Source organism: Sciurus vulgaris (assembly GCF_902686455.1).
Source record: "Sciurus vulgaris genome assembly, chromosome: 9".
Taxonomy (NCBI): Eukaryota; Metazoa; Chordata; class Mammalia; order Rodentia; family Sciuridae; genus Sciurus; species Sciurus vulgaris.
This window is the reverse complement of record NC_136469.1, coordinates 72,347,264-72,359,590: the sequence shown is the minus strand read 5'-3', so window position 1 is coordinate 72,359,590 and position 12,327 is coordinate 72,347,264. Positions and strand designations below refer to the sequence as shown.

At 41.8% G+C, this 12,327-nt stretch overlaps 1 protein-coding gene across 1 annotated transcript in view; it reads left to right on the top strand.

Annotated features, from left to right (window-relative positions):
• The window catches only part of LOC306669808 (broad substrate specificity ATP-binding cassette transporter ABCG2-like), a gene marked incomplete at its 5' end in the record, with an annotated part of 288,437 nt that overhangs the window by 43,126 nt on the left and 232,984 nt on the right, over nucleotides 1-12,327 (top strand). The gene's annotated exons all lie outside the window — the stretch shown is intronic.

Here is a 12,327-nt window from a genome sequence, read left to right as displayed (position 1 = left end):
TACTTGCTCAGAGAGGCTCCATAGGAGAAGTGGGATGGCGGTCGCCCTTCCCTGTCCTTCACAGAATTCACTGTCTGAATTGTTGCCATTGCTGCGTAAGAGTTAATTAAAAAGGAAGAGCAAAAGCAGCGAGTGTTTCAAGAAATACATGCAAACTGCTGTGACTTGTGAGCAAAAGACAGTGTCTCCTGTGACATCATTAGCTATCTTCCCACGGGTGTGCAAAGTAGGATCAAGGCAACTCAGTGGAGTAAGAGAACAAGAAAACATGTAGGTACGTGGTAGGAAAGTGTTAGAATACTATTTGTATTTATCTACATCCTGTCCTCTTAAATGTGTATGTGTTTACAGATATGTCTACTTTACCAATATAGATATTCAATTTATGTATGCAATGAAACTTTTCACTAATAAGCATGCACATTTTAAAATGTGGAATTACACTGATGAATCTTTTTTCAATATGAAGTTATTTGGTGAAAAGAATTCTGCTGTTAGAAAAATATCACACATTTACGTTATTCTCAATAACTTAAGTATACATTAAATCCACATAGATCAAAAGGCAGGGTATATGTGCTTAAGAGTTGCAAATGATAACTGTACTCTGGGATCATTGTCAATCTATGTGGACTGCAGTCCACCATCAATTATTACATAATTATTTGGGGAAATTATTTCCAGGTTTTTTTAAAGTTCAGTACACTGAGGCCTCTGGATGGAAGTGATGGAGATGATGTTAACTAATTAAGTGATTCAGATGAATAGAAAACCATCTGGACAATGCTAGGAGCTACAGTACAGTCAATGGCAGGTAGAGCACGAAAGAGGGACTATGATCTTGACTGTAGATCTCTGCCTTAGATTTCTTGTACCTTATACAGAAAACTTTGATGGACATATCAGAAATTCTTGTTTTCTGTAGATTATTTGCAGGAAATCTTAAACTGCAGGTGGTTTACTCTGTCACTCAAAATATTTTCAGGATATTTTTATTTCATAAGTGGCAGGTGTGCAGAAAAACACTAAAATTTTTCAGAAGATGGAGAATATATCATTAGCAATATCCCCAAATAAATAATTCCCCCCATATCTTATGTGGCAGGCCGAAGACAAATATGAATTACTAGATTTTCTCTCATGATCCTGGTTAATTGAGAGCTCACTGTAAAGGCCTCTTGATACTCAGAAAGTTTTCACATCACAATTTGGAAATTAAGTGGCAACCCTCAAATGGAATGTCAAAGAAAATTTCAGATTCTTTTCTGGGAATATTGAGATCCAAAATGCTAAGGAAATAAAAGATCATAATTAACATATTTTAGAATAGGGTAGGAAATTAGGTGTTCTCCAAACTTCCACAATGATCACCATATCTGGGCAACTCCAAAAACTTCTTAAAAACTTATACATTTGTGAGTTACTTGTCCATTATCTCTTCCACCACATAGTCAAAGATAAAGAGGCCAAAAAGAAAAAAAATCTCACAGGCTGCTAGGAAGCAACCAAAATTGGTGATGTATCAGATGGGCTTTAACAATGTACTTGCCAAGAATGAACCACTCCAAATATTCCTGGCAATTCAACCAATAACCGGCACTTCGATAAGAGCAACTAAAACAACAACAAGGCAGAGATGTGTCCAAAAACAGTATGTATGTCTTCTTTCCCTGCCTTTCAAAGGCAAAAACCCCATTCCCACAGCTCATTCCAAGTTAGCAGCAAGTCGTTTTTATCAGGACCAATACCTTCCTGCTTGTAGAATCTTGTGCTAAAAGAAGAACCAGACTTCTCAAGGTCTCTGTCCCTAAGGATGCCTTTCTTTTCATACCTCCATTCCATTTTCTGGTATTTTTCCTGCTCAAAATACTGTACAGTTTTTTTTTTTTTTTTTTTAATGAATACTTTACAAACAGAAGTCTTAGATTTCTTCTGGATGTAAAGTCATTTTGCAAGGTAGAAGGAAGAAGAGAGAGATAGAAATCATGTGCTGCAAAGTCACATCATCTAGTTTAGAAGCAGGGTATATATTCTGTAAGATATAAATATGGGGACCAAGTCTCTGGTTCATTAAATCAGTGGACAACTTCTAATCAGCACCGAAATTTTACCCCTGAGGTACTTTTCCTCTCCTGCACAGAGCCTGATGGTTCATAGATTCTCAGTAAAGGCATATTGGCTGAAACAGTCACATGCCTATTTCACCCGCACACTGATGCCACTGATCCTGAGTGTTTGCCTGACACTGAGGTGAGGATTTTTCTTGCCAAATTCTCATTTCCTAGGTGTCACGCTGAGAAAGTTAAATGATTCCGTTAATGGTATCACCTTCCTATCGGTCTAGAAATAGAAGGTCAAGCCTCATAATTTTAAACATGTAAAGACCCCTGGTCAGCTATTAGGCATCACTTTCTCCTCTGCTACAGGAGGGGGGCCACACCCAGAACCTGAGCTTCCAGCACCCACACAATTTAGCAATCATCAGTAAAGGAGGAACTGAGGCAAGTGAGAATTCCCGTCCTTTTCAGATCTTCTGTTCTTTCTATCATACTTGACATGATGGAGTGTAGTAGTGGGGAGCATGCTTCCTGACCAGCTCTGACAGAGGGCCTGACACAGGTATGCTGCCCTGTGCTGAGACACTCTGTGGATCCAGAGCCTATTGAGGGGAAAAAACTGACATGAAAGAGTAGTAAATGAAGGCATTAAAAGTCAACTAAGCGATTGTGATTTATTTGATTACTTTCAATTAACATAAAATCATAAAGTACTTTGTGTGGATTAATACAGAGCTATTTCACCAGTACTTCGTTATTTTTACAAAGAAATGATGATAAATTTATTCTAAAATTTTGATTGCTGAATGTGGTGTAGATAAAATAATCACGAAATACAAGTATTTCAGCCATCAGTTAAAGATATATTTCCTTTATATTTCCTACTGTGCTTATGATCTAATACCTAATTTTGATCCTGAAGTTCTCAGTAGTTTGACTTGCATTGCTTCAATACAGGGGAACTGAAGGATCACGTGTGTGTGTGCGCGCGCGCACACCACCTGCTGGACACTCAGGGAAACAACACCTTCTAGCTTTGAAGGATGATTATTTTAATAGACTTCGTAAAATATGAACCCAATCCTTTTCCTGGTCCTGCTTTGGGCTGTCTCAGATGTCCTGGAGTGATAGAGCAATGAATGTAGGTAGGTAGCAGTTAAGTGACCCCTGAATTTGGAGTCAGATGATATGAACCAGATTTTCAATTTTGCTTTATCCTGAAATGTCTTCCTCTGGGATTCATGATCGTGGGTGTTGGTGTACTGGCTAACTAATAACTAGCTAAATTGTCCCATAGTCACTGATTTAACTCTCATGAATCATATGGATTCAAAAATAGAGCTTCAACATAGAAAATACCCGCAAGTAGTATTAGAAGAATTAGCAAAATCACATTGCAGCTGGAAATCTTTGATGGAGAATGTAGACAAAAATGACCTAGGCATAAGGGTTTGAATTAAATATATGACTTACTATATGTTCACCAAACTTCATGCAGGTTGAGCATCACTTACCCCCAAATCTTAAATCTGAAATTGCCTGAAAATCTGAAAATGTTTGACTGGTCAATATGACACAATCACTGTAAAATTACACACCACGAACCTTTGTCTTGTGCCCAAAATTGCTAAAAATATGTTGCATAAAATTGCCTTCATGTTATGTGCATAATGTGCAAATATCTTTGTTCCATCCCAAAGAAATTTATATTTACATATCACATCACCCCCCTAAAAATTCCAAAACCCAAACACATCTTGTTCCAAGAATTTTTGATAAGGGATATTCAACCTTAAGTATTCAGCAGAAATATTGCCTGGCAGGGGTCAGAATCTAGAATCTACACTCATCATGCTCCACAATTTCTCAGAGTCAAATCTGCAGGAAAATAGGTTTTATTCAAAGTCAGCTATGTAGAAAGATGAAATAATCCTTTTTGTTTTGAATTTCCTTATTTAGAAAACCCAAGGGCCAAGAAGGCTTTTTAAGAGAAGAAATTGAAGAGGTGGGACAAAAGGCAGGAGGAATACATCCGAGTGTTGAGCTGGTCTGTGTTAGAGAACATGTCAGTCGTGGGTTAGTTCATAATGCTATATCACTCCTGTGTATTGTGCATCAAGTACAGCAAATTAACTTACAGGTTTGTCTTTGACAAAGAAATAGCTTGAAATGCTTGTCTGATATCTTAGTAGTGCAGGAAAAATTGTTTAAGATAGATTAAGTGAACAGAAATGAGATAGATGATTATGCATGTACTCCTCGTGAAACTTTAAGTTCTAATATGCTGAATTTTGATAAAATATCTGAGTCATTTGTAAATAATAAATTTAGGGAATATGAGAAGACAGTTGCCTATTTCTCAAAACAGCTGGGTGTCATCACTGGGAATGCCACATGCCTGAGTACAGTAGCACCTCTTGTGATTTGTCACAAGAAGCAGAGTCACTAACCTCCAGCTAGTCTACCACTATACATACTTCCCTCGCTGAAACTAAAGGAGGGTGTTGACTTACCTAGGGAGAGAAGGCAAGTATACACTATATTACTGGGCAATCCTAATGTCCCCCTGAATTCAGGATAGACTTAAACCTATCCACTGTGTTTCCCACTTTTGCTTAAGTACACATTCACAATTGCATCCAGATTATTGAACAAATTTATTCCTTCCATTCTGATCTAGTAAAGCTGCTTTTGGAGAATCCAGGACATGAGATGTCTGCATACAGGAGTGGTATTGGGAACCAATGTGTGTTAGCTTGTTGTCATTGTGGCCAAGATACTCAATAAGACTTCTTAGTGGAGGAGAAGATTTTGTTGGTCTCAGATTCAGATGTTCAGTTCACAGTCAGCTAACTCCCTTGCTTAGGGCCCAATAGGAGGCAGAACATCATGGCAGAAGGGCATGGTGGAGGAAAGTCCCTCAGTTCTTGGAAGCCAGGAAGCAGGGAGAAAGAAAAGGAGGAGGAGGAAGAGGAGGAAGAAAAGTGGAGAGGACCAGGGCAAGATACAGCCCCCAAGCACACATAAACAACGAACTACTTTTCCTACCCATGTCCAACCTGTCTACTGTTATCACCCAGTAATCCACTCAAATGATTAATCCTTTACATGGGTTAGTCTACTAACTAGGTTGTAGGTATTGTAATCTAAAATTTTCAACTCTGAACATTGCTGCATTAACTCATGTGCTGTCCAGCGACAAAAAGATCCAAATCATCAAAGACAGCACAGAGCTGGGTATAGTGTGGTAATCCAGGGCAAACACGGTTAGCAGAATTCTTCCACCCAGTGTCTCCCCACACAAGGCAGGAGCTTGTGGCTCTCACAAAGGTACCTCCATTTGGGTAAAGAATAATCAGCACATTAAACACACACACACACACAAAACTATTTCATAAATTAGATGAAAAATAAAGTGAAAACTTCTTTGATTCTCTTGTTTTGGCCCTATTTGGGGTGAGGGTGGGACTCTAAGCATTGTGTCTCTTTATATGTTCATTTTATTAATGGATCTTACCTTTAAAAACAATGATTCTGTCCTTATAACAGATGTATATTTGCATGAAATCAACTGTTTAAAATTACATTAAAATAGAAAAGGACAGAAGATATTCATGTCATAACCCACAACAAATATTTCATTATTTTCATCCAACTATTTTGTACATAGCAGTTTTTGGTATATGTTTTGGATGTATTTATTTACTTCTTTATGTGTCAGCAGGGGATATATCTAGGCTGCAATCCCTCTATCACTGAGCTTCATCTCCAGCACTCTGATTTGTTTATATAAATTCCAAAACACATTATACAACCTAATATCCTGTTTCTGTTATTTATGCTTCGTTTCAATATCATATTTTCTTTCTCCTTCTTCATAAACAGATACTTCCTTTGAACTGCTTTCAGAGAATGCTGATACCACAACACTCATTAAGGGCTAGCTATGAACAATGTATCCTAATTTTGGTTTACAATGAAACACAAAATCTATGTCTATATGAGTCTTCTACACTTCATGCCTGATTTTCCTGATTAACAATAATTCTCAGGGTCCACATGAGCCTGTGGGTTTTCTGTAAACTGCAGATGGAAGAGTTTCTCCATGCAGGTGCTTCTTCCTGAGGGTGGAGGCCCAGGGTGAATGCTGGGATGGCGGAGCTCGCTCCCAGAGCCTGGTAACCACCCTTTTCTCCTGCACCCTGCGTACTGTCTTCTAGGGTTTCCACAGTCTCCAAATATGGCAGAGAAGTAATGATTTCAGCAGCGTGAAGACATTGAAACCATCCACAGGGACACTTTCATTCAAGCCCCTCCCCCTTAGATTCAGTTCCTGATTTGTTTGGCCCTGGGGCACAGCCATCTAATTTGTCCCAAACTCTTTGACAAGAAACCACCTATTGCCCTTGGGATGGGTGAAGAGTGAGAGGAGAAGCCTAGGTGTCAGAGTTCCCAGTGCTCAGGGGCCAGGAGAGCAGCAGCGCCAAACCATCCAGGCCACATGAGGTGTCCAGCAGCCCAGGCAGTACCCCCTAATAGCAGAGCAAACTGCTTCTGTGCATTTGGAAAAGGCACCAGAGGTGGGGGTTTTGGTTTGTCCCTGCCTGGTCAGGGACAGTCATCTCCCTGAGTTGGACTCTGAGGGAGGGTGGAGGTCCCCTACCATGCACACCCACGGCGCTGGGGCTTATCCTAGTCTGCCAGGCAGCGCCGCCCCTGTTGCCTTCTGACCACGCCTGAACCTTGGAGCCTGACCTTTGGGGAGAGGCCGCAGTGGGCATTCTGGCCCTGCAGCCTGAACCTCTCAGGACAGTCACTTCCACAGGGTCCCCGCAGTCCAGCTGTCTGTTCACACCCCTGAAGGCAGGGCCTCTGGCTCTCTCCCAGGTGCCACCCACGGTGAGTGCCCGGCCCCAGGGCAGTGTCCCGGTGAGGTCGACACAGTCCCGGGATGGGGTCTGCAGTGGCCACTGAAGGCCTCCAGGGTCCTCGAGGACCATGTCCCCAGGGCGCAGGAGGGGAGGGGAGACACTCAGTCCCCCACTGGCTAGGGACTGTGGGAAGGAGGAGACAGGGAAGGAGCCAGGGGACCTGGGGAAAGTGCTTCTGGGTCTCCACAGCAGCAAGGATGCTTGGTGCCCTTGTGGAGTGGAAGCTGCGGCCTCGGGGCATGTCGGAAAGATTAAGCTGACTCTTCCAACCTCCATGTCCTGCTTTACATCCAAGAGCTTTATGTCTTCTCAGAGCACCCGCCTCCCAAGACTGGTGCTCTTGGTCACTTGAACTATTATGAAGTGAGCAATATTTGTGTACCAGGAAAGGTGGGTGGGTGTTGGGTGCACATTTTGTTAGAAAAGAGCACATGCTCAAATGGGATGACTGAGGTTGAACCCTGGCAGTTTGATTGAGAGCAGGAAATAAAAAGTGTCCATTCGGGATGTTTTTTCGAAAATAATGTGAGGGTGTAACTGTTTCCAGGTCTGGTGGGTTAAGATGAAACTCTTGCCTGTCCCCAAATGTGTGAAGATAAGGAGAGTTAATATTGATGGATGAAAGCTCCCTGAGCATGGGAGTTACTGCTGATGGAGGAAATAACTTGTTAGCTTTAGTATTTTAAAGGAATTGGCCAAACTGTTTCTTTCTTATTCCCAGGACATAAAGTTTGCTCACAAGTTTTGATAGTTTACTGCAGGATTGTTGAGCTCTCTTTCAGAATTTTTCTGTGAATATTTTCATTTTAAAAATGTACTTTAAAAATTACTCCAGCTATTTGCAACACATTAAAAATAATACTGAAAACATTCAAATAATGCAAAAATACAAACCAAAAAACTAGATTGTAAATCTATGAGTTTAAAAATGTGTGTGCATAAGAAGGTAATGTATTTTATATATAGTACATGTGTAATATAACATGTTATATATATTATTATCTAATATTGGAAATATTATACATATAATAATAGTAAAAGAGTAAAAAATACATATACATAGTAACAACAAGTGGTTCTTTGGGCATATATGTTCCAGGCAGTATATGGAAGCCATAATAGGAATGAATGATCTGTCATTTCCTCTGAAGCTTGCTCTTCAGAGAAGCTTTGCCTGGCATTTCCCTCTCATTTTTGAAATTTAATATTTTCATTTTTTCTCTATTTTTGGTGCATTATATTTGTACATAACAGTGGGATTTGTTGCTACATACACATACATGCATACAATATAATGATATAATTTGACCAATTTTTTTTTTTACTATTTTCCCTTCCTTCCCCTCCTCCCTCTCACTGTCCCTTTTATCTACATATCACACTGCTATTTTCACTAGACCATCCATTCCCACCCCTTTCCTTCTCATTTTCTTCTCTATGTACCACAGATGAGAGAAAACATGTGACACTTGTCTTCTGAGTTTGGCCTATTTTGCTTAACCTAATGGCTTCAACTTATATCCATTTTCCTGCAAATGACATAAATTCATGTTTTTTTTTCCTATTTACTACATAGAAATCCATTTGTTTATATACCACATTTTTTTTAAAATCCATTCTTCTGTGGGTAGACACCTGGGTTGCTCCATTGTTTGACTCTTGTGAACTGAGCTGCTATAAACATGAGAATGTGTTTCACTGCAGTATGCTGACCTTAACTCTTTAGGATAAACACCAAGGAGTGGTACAGATTAGACATATGAGGTTCCATTCCTAGTCTTTTGAGATACCTCCATACTGATTCTCATATGGTCATGCTAATTTACAATCCCACCAATAGGTAAAAGTGTTCCTATTTCTGTACCTCTTCTCCAACATTTATTATTTGTATTATTGATAACTACCATTCTGACTGAAGTCAGATGAAATCTCAGGGTAGTTTAAATTGGCATTTCCATACTTACTAATGATATTGAACTGTATTTCATATATTTGTTGGCCATTTGTATCACTTCTTTTGAGAAGTCTCTGTTTACTTAATTTGATTATTTATTGATTGGGTTATTTGAGTTTCTTTCTTTAATCTTTTTGTAATTATATTTTTATAGTGTTAAGTTTGTGATTATATATATGTGTGTGTATATATATATATATGTGTATATATATATATATATATATTTGATAACCTGTTTTTAGGTGTATGCATTTTAAGAGTTACATCATCTTGACCATTTGTCATCATATCATACTCTGTCCCTGATAACTTTACTTTGATGTCTGCTCTGTCTATAATAAACATAGGTACTGCTGCTTTGATATTTTTAGGGTAGGCATGGCATATTTTTCTCCATGCATTTACTTTTAAGCCCTAAGCATGAGTGCATTTTGTAGTGCTAGGGGTTGAACCCAGGATAACTTTTATCACTGAACTACACCTTCAGTCTTTTTGACATTTTATTTGTGATAGGGTCTCCCTAAATTTCTGAGACTGGCCTTGAAATTGTGATTATCTTGCCTCACCATCCCTAGTCACTGTGATTATAGGCAGGCACCACCACACCAGGCATTGTGCATCTTTATATTTACAGTCAATTTCATTTGGGCAGTCTGTAGATTGATCTTGTTGGACCTATCTGGTCTTGTATGCATTTAGTTTAACATTAGAACTCTTAGTGTATAAAGCAGACTTTTAAAATTCCCTATGATGATTCTAACATCCCAGTATCTTTGGTTCTGAGAACTACTTTGTCACTTGAAAAATGTGTTTCTTGCCAATAAGAATGTTTTAAGATGTTTTTCCCAGCCCAAAATGACATGGCAGGTATATGCATTTATTAATGTGGGTGTAAAGCATGTGGGGAGAGCAAGTTGTTTTAGTCCATTTGTGTTACTGTAACAAAATGTCAAACTGAGGGATTTATAAAGAGTGGAAATGTATTGTTAACTGTTCTGGAGTCTTGCAAGTCCAGGACAAAGAGCCAGTAGACTCTGGATATAATTACGTCTGTTTATAGGTGGCACCTGTTATGTATTCTCACAGGGTAGAAGGGACAAGAAGCTACCTTGGGATATTTTTCAATGGCACTGTTCCCATTTACTCGAGCAGTATCCTGATGGCCTAACCACCTCCTAAAAACCCCCTTGAAATGGTTTTGCACTGGGAATCAGATTTCAACAAAAAACCTCTGGAGGGACACTAACATTCAGACATCTGTAGAAATATACTGCAGTTCTATGAATGGTTACAAGTCTCCTAATAAGACGGAGACTTTGTACTATAAATTTCACAAATGAATTAAGTTTTTTCTTCCCTCATAGGAAAGCTTCCTGTCCATCAAGTACTCTGGGAATGTGTCTGTCTATATATATAATTGTCCACAGATTCAACATATGTATACTCTCTGTGTGACATTTCCTTTCCTTACGTATCTACAATGAGTAATGATCAGATGAGGGAAATTGGTTTATCTCACCTCAGATGTTGGGCTGACAGGTTTTGATGAGAGTTTGGTAGCAGGTGGAGACACTATCAAAGAGGAAAGCTTATATTGTGTTAAGTATAAATCATATATTGGTGTTTTCAAGATGGCGGCCTAGAGGGTGGCTGCATTTCATGTTGCTCCAGGACTCAGGATTCAAAAGAGGAGATATTGAGAGACTTGGGACCAACTCAAAGCAGCCGGGTGACTCTCTCCTGTTGGGGAGACGTCCCGGATGGGACGGTTGTCCCGGAATGCAGGGAACTTTGTGAAGTAGAGCTGGCGGCGAGATGCCCCTCCCCCCGCTGGAGCAGTGAACTCGGACAACTGGGAGCGTCGTAGAGGAGGCCCTTCAGCACAGCGCTGGGACTCGGAGCAACCACTCGGGCTCCGGTGCTGCCCAGGGAAGGAGCGGCGAGGAGAGCTGTGTGGACTCAGAACACCGGGGCATGCCCTGAGGAGGAGGAGGAGGAGCATGGCCTCTTGTATTCGGAGTGACTGCACCAGAGCTACAGGCAGTTGCCAGAGGAGGGGCTGCATGGTGAGCTGTTTGGACGCAGACCACTTTTCAACCCCGGGGCCTGCCCGGAGGAGTAGGAGGAGGAGGAGGAGCGCGGCGGATCGCTTGGACTCGCAGTGACTGCGTTAGAGCTCCAGGCGGCTGCTCAGAGGAGAAGGCGAGTGGTGAGTTGTTTGGACTTAAAGCGACCGCTCCTGAACACAGGGGGGGCTGCCTGGAGGAGAAGCGGGGTGGGTCGCTTGGTCGCGAGTGGCCGCACCAGAGCTCTGGGTGGTTGCCCAGAGGACGCTTGCAGTGGGTCACGTGGATTCAGAGCCACTCAGAGCAACCGCTCCTGAACACCCGGGGGGTTACCTGGAGGAGGAGGAGGAACGGGGTGGGTCACTTCGACTCGGAGTGATTGCCCCGGGCTACGGGTGGTTGGTGGGAGGAGGAGGCATGCAGTGAGTTGCTTGGACTCCTAGTGACCGCATCGGAATACTGGGCGGCTGTCTGGAGGAAGAGGCGTGCGGCAGGTCTCTGGGACTCAGAGCGATTGTACGGGACCCCAGGTGGCTGCTCAGAGGAGGGGCCGCATAGCCAGGCATTAGGTGCAGACAAGGGTCCCAGGATCTAGGAGGCTTCTTGGTGGAAGAGCCACACAGAGACACGCTTAGGGGCAGAGCGAAGGTTCCAGGCCTGCGGGCAGAATCTCTCAGGAGGGGCAGCCTAAGGAGATTCATCTGTGAAGGGTGAGGCTCCCAGGACCAGGAGGTAGGGCCGGGCCCCTGGGAACTTTGCAGAGGAAGGCCCCTTAGCCCAGGCGGTAGCTGTAAATTGAGGGGAACCTCTAGGAGGGGAACTGACCAGCGAGACCTCCCCACCAGGTGAGTCTTCCCTACCGGGTGAGGTTTCCCCACAAGGACGGTAAAACCAGAGACACAGGCCCAAACAGTCCTTGCCTCAGCCTGCAGCCTATTTCCCCTTTGGATGACCATTGGTCAACAAGTGGAGGCACCTCTGCCCACTAGCAGGGAATATACCCCACCTGAAAGCCACCACACCTAGAGAGGCAGCTTCCTTGTGGAGCACCGCATTATCAACTTCCTCCAAGACTTCAGCCTACTGAAGGCTAAGAGGGGATATATATAGACATCTTCAGGGACATTGTAAGTCAATAGAGGAAATCTGCAATATCTCAGCAGTCTACTGATACCCGCACAATATGAGAAAACAAGGAAAGAAAATGCCGCAAACAAATCTAGATGTTACATCAATAAAACCCAATGACAGCATGGCAGAAGAAATGACAGAAAAGGAGTTCAGAATGTACATAATTAAAATGATCAGGGAAGCAAATG